Source organism: Protopterus annectens, chromosome 2.part2 (assembly GCF_019279795.1).
Source record: "Protopterus annectens isolate FY-2018-M chromosome 2.part2, PAN1.0, whole genome shotgun sequence".
NCBI classification, from domain to species: domain Eukaryota; kingdom Metazoa; phylum Chordata; order Ceratodontiformes; family Protopteridae; genus Protopterus; species Protopterus annectens.
The window spans coordinates 384,336,814-384,350,100 of NC_056730.1; positions in this window are offsets into that span (position 1 = coordinate 384,336,814).

The window sequence follows — 13,287 nt, forward strand, 5'->3', positions numbered from 1 at the left end:
CCCAAAAAAATCTGGTTTTGGTTGAGGAAAAAGGAGGAGAAAAAAATGCTTTCATTTTCTGATTGCACTCTTTAGCCTGGATGGAGTTATATGATATGACCCTTGTTAGAAAAATATGTAATAACATATGTGTGTAATGCTTATTTTAAATAAGGGAAGATTAACACGTTTTTATTCTATATGCAGCATTAGTTCTATTTGAAACTGAAAACGTGCTTTTCTGAAATTGTGCTTTCTGACACTGCAAGATGCACTCTGACCTAGTTTGCTAGCACAGTAAAATACATGTTTATGCTTTGGAAATGTACTGGAAAGCAGGTGATTTTCTGCTAGGTCAGAAAATTAAATGGAGAATAATATTAATTTCTGTAGATCCATTCATTATGGACAATAAGCTCTGTTCATGCTAATGAAAAAGTGCACAAGCTGCAAGAAAGTTAGATACTATAAACAATGAACTGCTTCAGAAATCTGTACTTGCATTGTGCTTGAATTAGCCATAGTACCTAGACTTGTAACATCACATAGCAAGAAAGTTATAATTGACCGGTGGTCGTCAAGGCCATCCTGTTTACTGAAAAAAATCTTTTTTAAACTTTAAAGAGTCAGCTAGAAATGTGAGAAACATCTGTAAAGTAACAGAATTGTGAACTGGTGGTCTGCTACGTCAGCCGTAGTGGGCAATGCCTTGAAAGAAAGGTATAATAATTGTGACACTTCCTGATTTTAGTCAGACAAACTCTGTAACTGCATTTTTTGTCTCCTTGAGCAAGAATAAAGATACCCGAACTGAACCTTATGCTTTTGGTCTTTTAAAGTATTTTCTTTGACAACCCTGTTAGGATAAAACTGATAATAGCCTCTGTCCTCAACCACAAACATTCTAAAACATCCCTGTTCAGATGTTTGTGTACAGATATTTACCATAGGTTATGTGGGTGCTGGGGATTGTGTAGTCATCATTTCCTTTACTTTTCTAACAGACCTCAGAGATATACAAAGAAAGTTACTTTAGCTCCTGTAGGGGCAGTGTACTGCCCGGTAGCAGCAAAGTAGAATACACTATTGCAGTCATTATTTCTTTTCACTTTCCTCACAATCAAACATCAGACACATATACAGCTGGTTGCCTTTTGGGGTTAGGATGGAGGAGTTAGTAGGCATGCTATATATATGTATTTCAACAGTCACTTGAAATACATGACTGTGGCCATTTGAACTTCTGCTTTCATCCCAATTTAACACCAGAGGGTGGCATAGGCAGTGACTGTCTTTTTAGGAGGATTAGTGATGTAAGCAGTATTCCCATGCATGATCTGTGTATCCTCACAATTGATTTTTAGTTTACTTAGAGCTTCTATTTTTGTCAGCTTTGGTATTAATTGAAAGAAAAAAAACACTGAAATTCTTTTTTCTTACTCACAATTTTTGTTTAGGCCACTTTTGGATTAAAAGGTTGGGAAATGCCCCAGCTTCTGGGGGAAGCGGCTTAATGGAGTTATTTCCTAAATGGTTATTACTATGCTGACTTGGTCAAGAAAGTATATCGAAAAGACAGAAGGAAAACTAAAGCTGAACAGCAACATTGAATTTCTTTCCTTAATCATCATTTCTGTTCAAGCCATCAATGGGTAAAAAGAAAAAAAAATAAACTTAAAAAGCACTTTAGAGCATATATAAAGTTATGGCTTCTTGAAAAAGCTGAAGAAAAAAGGTAAAATGTGAGAAATGGAAGAAAAAAAGTAATGTGCATAAGTGGGAAGCCCAACATGGGGAAAACAGAGGGGAACTCTGGAGGATGTGTGTGTTTTGTTTTTTTGGCGGGGGCTGAAACAGTAACCAGTGCCTAGGGGTCCACTACATATCAGTTCTGTCCTGTACATAGAGTTGTTGTAATGTATCCTTGTTACACCTAAATGGCAGTAACTGTAAATGCCCCTTTGTGAGATGGGCCAACACAGTGTGGTATGGTAATAAGATCATTGTAGCTAAAGGTCAGTTTGTGTGTACTACTCCTAAAAGCCTGCAGCATGAACTAAAAAGATGGATAGAAGTAGTGGCAGTGACAGGGTGATACTTAGACTGAAAGTGGCCAGGGGGCCCCCAACTTGACATTTGCTGGGGGCCACCAAAATGCTAACACCGGCCCTGTCAACACCATACATTTTACCCCAGACGATTTTAACATGTTGGCATATTAGATATCTCAAAATTAATCTACAAGGACCTACAGCATTCATAAAGTCTCCAAGAATATATAAATGGTAACAACAACAAATGCAGTTTTGTAGTTATGCAACTGAAAATGTAATTACGTCAAAATGTATTTAATTCAGCATGATGCTTAATTTTCCATGCCAAACATAAATTCAAGAAAACTAACAGATGCATACAGATTAATTTTGGATAGGCAACATGTTGCCCAGCTCAACACTGAATAAAAATATTTAAAGTGATACTCGATTTTATCATCATGGCTACGCAATTAAAGCTTCTGGTACAATACATTTAATGGATGTGGTGGGTTTAATCGAAACTAAAATGCAAAGGGGTTTCGAAGGTGAAGTACAAATCTGCTATTTCTTGTTACGCCTTGCACCTCACATACGCATCCCAACAATCCGCGATTCTCAGAGATGTAGCAGATTTTGTTGGTGACAAAAGAAAGATTACAATATCTTAATTATTCCAGAAATTACAGTAAAACTTTAATAAAACACATCAATGCAAACTCAGTCAACTGCCATCAATACGGACTTCAAATTTCACTGTAAACTACTATAAAGCAAAACGAAACGATCCTACAACTCTGCTCCTTCTAAGCTTCCCAAGTTATGTACACGAAAGTTTACAAAACGATTGAAGGTGGTTTTCCTTCTACTCAACCGATAATGGAAGAAAAAGTTTTAAAGCTGATCATCTGCAGTGAGCTATACTGTACCTCCAAAAGCAAAGCCTGTTACAGACAATAATACGACCAAATAAGGGAACGTGTGCGATATGTCCAAAAGACGTCCCATACTTCGATCCACAGGCTATAACAATCCCTGAGGAACTACGAACCCCGTACTAGTTGCATTCCTCTTCTTCACTACAATTCCAATATTCCCACAGCTCCTAGTAGGTACCTGCGTTGTAGCGGTTCACGTTTTACGTCATCAACGTAAGGCACAACCCCTGCCCAATCACTATCCCTGGGGGCCAAGGTGACAGCTGTTCTTTTCTGTCATCAGGGTCGTTCTTGGAAAGCAGTGCGGAGTAGAACTGCTTCCCCCCGCTGAACAGTGCGGGAACTATGTTATCCTCACTGAAGAAACTAACGCATTTTGAATGTGAATGAAACATTCTGGCTTTCGCCGTTTAAGCTAATGCTTACCTGTTACCTTCACCTGCTGCACTACTGACTTCTTTTAAAGACCCCAATATCCACTGGCTGTACTATATGAAACTATAACAATCCTCGACGAACTGTATAGAGCTGTAGTAATGCCAAACCAACAAGTATAATTTATGTTACTGATGTACATTGTGGTATTCAAAATGCATTAGTTTCCAAGATCTTTGTGTGAAGTAATATAGAAAAAAAAGATGCTGGAAACAGAATGAATCACAGCAAGAAAATTAACAGAGACAGAAAAAATACGTACATGCATAAGCGGAACAACATTAAAGTATTATATTTGTTATTCTGTTAACTTTCCGGTAATTCCTGGGGAAATCTGTTGTAACAGTGCTTTAGTGATAATTGGTCAAATTTCGTATTTTTAACAAGATAAAACGTGTAAGTTGCTAGACAGTGGAATCTTTATTGCGGCTTTGTGCCAAAGGATTCAAAAATATTATTTTTGTTCGGTACTTAGATTACCTGTCTTATCCCCGCCTCCAAAACACACACAAACGTTTGTGTCCAGCCTCAAATCCTCTTGTTCTAGCAATTTTCTAAATTTATAAGAGCAATATTTAAAATATGACCTTATTTCTGGGCATTTGCCCCCCCCCCCCCCCCACCACCATTATTTTAGGTTTTGTCCAGATTTCATGTGCTAAGAGGTTAAGAACTATGCATTACCCAGGTCTATGGACATCAATGTCTCTAGACATTTATTCATTCTGTAATCTGTGTTCAGCTAGATTTGATTAATTCTAGATTATTTATGTTTGCATCATAGTTCACAGATGTCCCTGATTTTGCCCTGTCACTCAAAAATGTTTGATTTGATTTCTTTAAAATAAATACATTTTGATTTAATACCTGTTATTCTAATAACATTCTAAGAAAAGTAGAGAATTATTTTAAAAAGTACAGTTGTGTACCTACCATAAATGTAGATGTTCGAGTGTATTCACTGTTGCAGTCATTACACTTGGGTTATCCGCCGGCAGGCTACCCGCAGTCGGCCCGAGTTCCAAAGTCTTAGGTTCATAGGGAATAAAACTGCCAAGTATTTTTACTCTGTATATCCCTATCTCCCATCCATTTTCTCAAGATTCCTCTTGAAACAAGGCCAGTATCTGCCTCACCGTCCAGGGATTTTGTTCCCCTCCACATGGTCTCTGCCTCATGTCTGCGATTTGCCAGCTAAGCATCTCACATCAGCAGGTTCTGAATCTGTAAGTCTAAGTCTGTTCCTTTCTGAGTTGTGTCAGCTTTTGAGGTTTTATTCAAGGCCGGTGTCTTTTTGACATTTCCAGGTTTTTTGGTTAGGCCTTTATTCATCAACTCTGGTCAAGCGCATCCTTAGCAAGCCTGAGGACTCGCTCTTTGACTAGGGGCTTGATGAGCTTCAGTCTTTTGAATAGACCCTTATATTTTGGACATTGTATTTTTTTTGCCTTATTTCTTTTTGCACAGGAACTTTGGGGCCTTTCAGGTTTTCAGTTCCAGCAGCAGGTGTACTCAATCATCAAGCTCATTTGAGTGATGATCACAGGTCTAAATGTACCTTGATGGAGAGCCCGATCCCCTTCCCTAGAAGGTGAATGATAGAAAGTCTTCTAACTCAGTGGAGGTTAGAAGACTTTTCTAGCAACATGTCTGCTGTCAAAATATCCCCTGCTGACTTTTCTGTGTCCAGTGGATTCCTGATGACTCAGTGGATTGCCTCAGTTGGTGCCTTTAGCTTTTTAAGGTTTAGGTATGTTTTTGCATTTTTTGCTTTTGACTATTTTTTTTTGCTAACTTCACCAGTTATCCGTTTGGCACCAGTTATTCTGGGATATCTGTGCCCTTCTGGATTTCTGTGGTATGTGATGGCGCCCAGTTTGCAGTTGCTGCAGTCACATGCTCAATCTGTTTGGCTGTGTTGCCTGCTGTGTCAGAAAAGTAGATGCCGAACAAAAGAGTGGACCCAGGGGACCAGGACTGTGACACACTGGGACTTCTGACTTTGAGTCTGACATGGCTCCTCTAAGCAGCACCCTCAACCCTCTGTCTGTGGGTTCATCAGTAGCCAGTTTGCATTGTGATTTGTACATTCAAGCTTGATGAGTTTTCGATGATTTGATGGTAGGGTATTGTGTAAGGCCTTTGCCCAGGGTCGAGGAGAGTAGTATGGACTGCCTTTCCCTCATCAATGGCCTGGTCCGGCGTCGGTTGCTGTCGCCTCTTCCCTGATGTCAGTGCACCAGGGGTATAAAAGATACAACCGACGCCATTTTCTTCAGTTTTTCTTGCCCCAGATGTCAGGTGCCCCCAGATTGGAAGGCTGGAAAAATAAAATTATGCCAAAAAGCATGCATGTACTGATATAAACATTTCCTTCATCTACAAGCAAATACACCAGATTGGTTGTATAGAGTTGGGAAGTACAGAGAAGTCCCAGCAATGAAAAGGGGGATGGTGGGTGGGTAACCTGGACTGCAACAGTGAATACACTCCAACATCTACATTTATGGTAGGTACACAACTGTACTATGTTCATTGTGTTTCACTGTTGCAGTCATTACACTTGGATAGAATCCCAAAGCTGAGGTTGGGCGGCTGGGTCTAAATTGGATTTGGAGAGGCTACCAGGCTCTGCAGGACTGCAGTGGCAAAGCCTGCTCTGGATTTAGAGTAGAGAGGCAAGTGGTAGTCTTTGGTGAAAGTGTGCACTGAGCTCCAGGTTACAGCTTCTAAAATGTCTTTGGTTAGTACTCCTCTGAGAAAGGCTGCTGAAGTGACTGCTGCTCTGGTAGAATGTGGCCTAATGACCTTAGGCACTGATTTGCCATGTTGTGCATAACAGAAGCAGATGCAGTGTCCTATCCATTTTGAAATTGTCTGCTTTGTGATAGGCTTTCCTTGGGATCCTGCAGCATAGGCTACAAACAGTTGCTCAGTTTTTCTTAAAGCTTTTGTTTTGTCCAAGTAGAATCATAGCTGTCTGTGTATATCCAAAGCGTGCAGAAGTCTCTCCCCTTTATTCTGGGGATTTGGGTAGAAAGTTGGTAAATTAATGGTTTGGTTCAGGGCCACATTGGAAACTACTTTTGGCATGAATGTTGGGTTTGTCCTGAGAGAAACCCTGTCCTGGTGAAAAATGATGAAAGGTTCCACAGCCATTAATGCCTGTAACTCTGAAACTCTTCTTGCTGAAGTTATTGCTAGGAGCAGAGCAGTTTTCCATGATAAGAATTTTATATCAGCTGTGCTGGCTGGTTCAAAAGGAGGCAGTGTGAGTTTTTCTAAAACAAAATTGAGATCCCAAGTTGGTACTGGTGCTCTCCTTGGGGGTCTTATGTTTTTTGCCCCTCTGAGGTACTGTCTTAGTAGAGGATGTGAAAAAATAGGAGGTTCCGTATTGTAATGAGCTGAAATGGCAGAAGCATGGATTTTAATTGATGAGAAAGATAGGCCTTTGTCCAGCATCTCAGTTAGGTATTGTAAAATCTGAGGTATATTTGGAACAAGTGGTTCGAGCCCTTGTGCCTGGTTCCAAGCACAGAATCTCTTCCATTTTTCTGCATAAGATTTCCTAGTGCTGGGCCTCCTGGCTTCTAAAATGACATCCATAACAGATTTAGAGAGAGGTGCAGTACGAGTGGCTACATTATCTGCCATGCTGCCAGATTTAAGGTTCTGAGTTGACTGTGCAGAATCTGATTATTTTGTTGAGTTGGAAGATGAGGAATTTGAGGTAAAGGCCAAGCTGGGCCCTGAGACAAGCTCTTTAGGATTGGGTACCAGTGCTGGTGTGGCCAGTCTGGGACAATCAGGATCATTTTTGGCCTTTCTTGTCTGACTTTTAGGAGCACCTGGGTAAGAAGAGGCATTGGAGGGAAGGCATAGGCTGTCAGGGCTTTCCAGTTGAATGATAGAGCATCCACTTTCCATGCTTGAGAGTGATAAGTTCTTGTGCAGAATTTCTGTACTTGGCAATTGTGAGGGGAGACAAAAAGATCTATGTCTGGGCATCCCCATTTCCTTGTTATCATGCTGAACACCTGTGGATTTAGTTTCCATTCATGAGGGTCCATGATATTTCTGCTTAGTTCATCTGCCAGTGTATTTTTTTTTTCCTGGCAGGAATTGTGCCTGCAGATGTACCTGGTAGGTTAGTGCTGTGTTCCACAAGGTCATGGCTTGCCTGAATAGGGGGTAGGAATGTGTGCCCCCTTGCTTGTTTATGTACCACATAACTGTGGTATTGTCTGTCTTTATTAGTAGTTGTCCTGGATGTAGTAGGTTCTTGAAAGCTGTCAGGGCATTCTGTACAGCTAGCATCTCTTTTTGATTGATGTGAAGATGCATTTGTTCCTTGGGCCACGTGCCCTGAATACATTTTCCTGCCATATGTGCCCCCCCCCAGGCATAATCCGATGCATCCGTTGTTATTGTCTGCCTAGCTGTGGGTAAGGTGAAAGGCTGTCCCTTGTTGTGGTGACAGGCCTGGGACCACCATCGAAACTCCCGTTGTAGGCAGGGAATTAAAGTTATAATTGTCTCCAGGCTGTGACAATGTTGAGTCCAAACACTTTTTAGATACCACTGTAGTTTCCTCATATGCAGTCTTGCATATGGAATTAGTAGAATGCAGGATGCCATGAAGCCCAGGGCCTGCAGAATCTTTCCTGCAAGGAGCTGGGTCTTTATTGCCATCAGTTGAAAGTATTGAGTCAGTTGCCTTTGTTTGTCTGGCATGAGATAAGCCATCTGGGCAGTTGTATTTAAGCTTGCACCCAGGAATATTATCTCTTGAGAGGGCACTAGTTTTGATTTCTTTTCGTTTACTGTGTACCCTAGGCAAATTAGTAATCTTTTTACAAATGCCAGATGCCTTAGTAGAATGTCCTTGCTCTACGCTTGAATAAGGCAGTCGTCCAAGTAGGGATATATTTGAATTCCTTTTTGTCTGCAAAATGCAATTACTGGTGCCAGGCATTTTGTGAAGACCCTGGGTGCAGTAGATAAGCCAAAGGGCAGTGCAGAGAATTGGTAATGCATTGAGCCTGCTATGAATCTGAGGTATCTTCTGCAAGTTTGTCTGATTGGGACATGCAGGTATGCCTCCTTGAGGTCCAAAGTAACTAGCCAAGCCTTCTTGCCCAGCATGGGTAGAAGCTGCTGTAGTGTTAACATTTTGAATTTTGGAACATCCAGGAAAGTATTTAGGATTGACAGGTCCAGTATTGGTCTCCAGGCTTTGTCCTTTCTGGGTACTAAGAAAAGTCTAATCCTTGCCCCTGTTCTTGCTGTGGTACTTTTTGAATAGCTCCAATGTCCATGAGAGCAGCAATTTGGTTTTGCACCTCTGCCCATTGGTTTCGTGGCAGGTCTGGCATACCTCTTAATTTTGGAAGCGTGTGAAAGTGGAACCTGTAACCCTGAGAAACAATATTCAGTACCCATTTGTCCTGGGTGATTATGTGCCAATTTTTTGAGAAAAGTGCTAGCTTTCCCCCTAGGTGTGTTGCCAAAAGGTAAGTGCTTGGCATCTGTAGAGGGAAGTTATTGGGACTATTTCCTATAAGGTTGTGATTTGTCTTCCCCTCCTTTGGGGGCTGAAGAACCCCATTGTTTAAGTCTGTAGGAGCCTTGGGGCTGGCATCTGTATCTGCCTCTTTGTGGCCTGTCTGACACCGGAAAGGAACAATTTTTTGAAGGCCAGTTTCTGCTAAACCTAGGTGGTTGAACCTGTAAGAAATCTTTTACTGTCTGCATTGATTTTGCTTTATCCTCCATTTTCTTTAACACCTCTTCTGCCTTAACACCAAACAAAGTATCATGCTGTAGTGGAGCATCCAATAATTTTACTTTAACATGGTCAGGTAAACTTTGTTCTTTCAACCAAGCATGCCTTTGAATAACAGAGCCTGTAACTGCGGCTCTACAAGAAGCCTCTAATGAATCAAAACCACATTGTAAAGTATGCTTTCCCACTTGTTCAGCTGCATGCAATAAATCCTGCATTTCCTTACTGTCAGTACTTTCTGAGATTGAAACCATTTTCTGCTTTAACAATGACATGAGGTACTGTTGATATTTAAGCATGTGAAACTGGCAATTTAAAGCCCTTACAGCTAAAGTAGCAGAAGCGTAAATTTTCCCCCATCTGTCCAGAGCTCTGGAATCCCTATCCGAGGGAACAGGATTTTTAGCAGTGGAAGCCTTAACCCCTTTAGGACCCTGAGAAATTGTTTCTGGATCTGCAGCAGGGTTTTTGTAAATAAATTTATGAGAGTCAGGGACCTGTAGTACCTATCTGGCTTGACTGGTGCAGGGGGTAAAGAATCAGGAGTCAAACTGGATTCAGAGAAAACATCATCAACAATATCAAGCGCAGGGGGAATAGCTATGGGCCTGTGCTGGGGCAATGAAAGAAAGTCTCTGAGCCTTTTCTTGGATTCTGAATAATCCTGGCTCTCCCAATGGAAATGCTCCCTCATGGTGTGCAGGGTTTCCCCAAAAGAGTAATCCTCAGGTGGAGAGACAGAAGGTATAGACTCTTCTGCATCAGAGTCCTCATAGGGAGGGAGAGAATATCCCTGATCTGAAGAGGAATCAGAGGAAATAGAAACCCGGTCAGAGGAATCATAGTCAGTATCTTGCCTAGGCCTTTTGTCAGGAGGGGGATGGGAACCCCTGATCAAAGTAATTAGGTCCTTGGCCATTTTAAGCATCTGTTTCTTTGGCATGGATGACTGTTCTGGAGAATGCTGTACTTGTTTCCTTGTCTTTAATGGTGTTTTTACCTTTGCCTTGGCTGCTGTAGTGGGCTTAATAGTAAGCGGTGAAGGTCTGAAAACACCCTCAGAAGCCGATGCCTGCTCAGCGGCTCCGGACCCATCTGAGGGGATAGTTTCCGTAGGCCCAATACCTTGAGTTTCCACAGGCCTCAGTGTCTCCACGTGGCTGTCGGATATGGCATGTGGCTCTGAGGTAGCGGGTGTCAGGGGCTGCGAAAGCACCTCACTGAAAACCGGTGACTGGCCTAGAAGAGGCTTCGTCGTTGGTTTTGGACCTCGGATGCCTGTCCTTTTCTTTGTCTTTGCATTTTTTATAAATTCCGGTCATCGGTTATTCCGACTGCATTATGTAATTAAACCTTCGGCCAAAATAATGTAAAGCAAAATCAAACCAACATTTAATAGTGCTTTTATTGAATCTAGGACAACAACTGGTAACATTGTGGTCAGGGCCTAGGCAAGGGATACAGTAAGAGTGATAGTCCTTATGAGGTATTTGCTTCCCACAAGAGATACAATTATTAACTTTTACTGACATCGGTCTGGAGCAAGAAAAAGTTTTCCCAACGGGGTACTTAACTTTATTGAAGACTTCAGTTCTGAAACTCAATTTCGAAAATCTCAGGAGTCAGCCGACCTGCACTTGCGCACTGCTTTTGCTTCGGTCACCGTGCGGCAAGAAAGACTGAAGAAAATGGCGTCGGTTGCATCTTTTATACCCCTGGTGCATTGACGTCAGGGAAGAGGCGACAGCAACTGACGCCGGACCAAGACTTTGGAACTCGGGCCGACTGCGTGTAGCCTGCCGGCAGATAACCCAAGTGTAATGACTGCAACAGTGAAACACAATGAACATCTGTCCCTGATTTTGGGGCCATTGTCCCTCATTACTTTTGGCTTTGTTCCTGAGGTTGACAGATGTGTATCACCGTTTGCTCAGTTCTTTCACTCTCAATAGTTTTGATCTCCTGAACTTTATTTCATATATTTTGGTTGTTTTTCTAAACCACTGATTGGCTCCATGACAGATCTTTGATTGTCAGGTGCTAACAAACTGACAAGAAGAATAGTTTGGCTCATTTTAAGTACGGAAACAGCTAGTTTGGACCTCCTGCTTTCTTAACCAAGAAAGCTGTTACCAAAATGGTATGGAAGGCAACAAAACTGTGATTCTTTCAGATCATTCTAATGAATACTTTTATTCCAAGGTGCATCAAAGGATGTTGTGTATATATTTCTGTAGCATAGGTTCATAGATTCATAGGTAGGTACTAGGCTATTGGCCCAAGGGCCTACGTAAGCCTAGCCAACAAAGTTCTCTGGCTTACGCCACCCAAGAAAGTTATTTTCCAGTGCCACTGTTGAGCAGAGACACAGAAGTGATCCCCGGGGTGTATTTCCTATTTCCCATCCACTCATCAAAATTTTTCTTGAAGAGTGCTAATGAAGAACTTTGCTTGACATAGATGGGTAGCCTGTTCCAGAGTATGAGAAGTTTCTGGGACAGGAATCTATCCCTCCAGCATGTCCTGTTTATTGTGGTGACAAGGTTTAGGTCCCTAGAGTGTGTATCTTGGAGGGATTGGGATTTCTTTAGGTGTAGCATGTCCAACAGCTCTGGGTTTGACATAGCTTTATATGTTAGGCAGAGATCACCTCGGAGTAGGCGATATGCTACAGAGTAAAGCTGGAGTTTTTTGAGGTGGTCAGTGTAGGGCATTTGTTTGAGGCCAGTAATCCTCTTTGTGAGGTACTTCTGTGGCCTTTCCAGCTGCTGCAGATGTCTTGTGAGGTACATTCCAAAAGGGGCATTGTACTCTATAATGGGTCTAATGAATGTCAAGTAGAGGGGAACAATGACCTCTTTTTTCCTGGATGAGAACCCTTTTATGATGAGGTGTGCCACATAGAAGGACTTCCTGACTACTGTGGCGATGTGACTATCAAAGTAGAGACTACTGTCCACCTGGGTCCCAAGGTCTCTTATCACATATTTGGTGTTAAGTAGATTGCTGCCTATGTGGTAGTTCATTGGTACAGAGCATGCAAAATATAGAAACCCTTTGTTTTTTTTCCAGACTTACAGAAATCTTAAAAAAAAATACCAATTTCTAGTTAAAGCCCTCTTTAATAAGTTAAGTCAAACAGCTCTGATTCACTACTTCTGACACTTTTTAAGGTCCTGAAAAGAACATTTTCTTTCCAGCTGAAATTTTACCTGGACAACTGTGGATTCAATAGCAAGCATCAGCATAGCTTTACTAAGAGTCATAGTATCTTAACTGGCATTCTTTCACTAACAAATAACATCCCTGGACACATATCAACAGATGAACTAGAGTGCTCTACACTTACATAACAAAAGTGTTTGCTCTGTACAACATCATGAGCTTCTCACAAAACTAATACTTTTGTGGTGTAAATTGCACTATATTAAACTGTTTTAACAGCCATGTGTGATTAGTGTTCTTTCGGTGTACAAGTCAGTTAGGTATTTCCTTGATCAGCTACAATAAGCACTGGTGTTCCCCTTTCTGTTTTGAATTGGGACCACTCATGTGCTAGAATTTTCAATCCATTATCATTTGCACTTCCGAGCATACCATTTTATTTTATGTGAATTAACTAGCCATTTGGTCATCTGAGCATTCTTCCATTGTGATTAGTGATGTACTTTCACGGGGTCTCATTAAGAAACACTAGTGTCTTTTTGGTGTCAGCTTCGCTGTGAACTTCAAAAAGACTGAAGCAATGCTATTCAGAATTACAAAAAAAAAAAAACAATAAAACATAGAAAAATACAGTGCCTGTTGGCTAAGCAACTGTTTTAATGTGGAGTGGCACTTAAGATTTAGTCAAGCAGCAGTACAAATATCTTGGGATCTGACTGAATCTTTGTACATCCTGTATCACACTTAGAAATAATATCTTATTCCAAAATAAGAATTCTACTGTGTATATACCATACATTATCTCACCTGCTAACTAAAGGTGATAAAATAACACATGTCAAAGGTGAACTCTTACCAACCTTGGAATATACTTTGATATACGATACTATAAAATCCAACTCTAATTGTCAAAATTTACAAATGCAATGATCAAAATATGCATATTGAA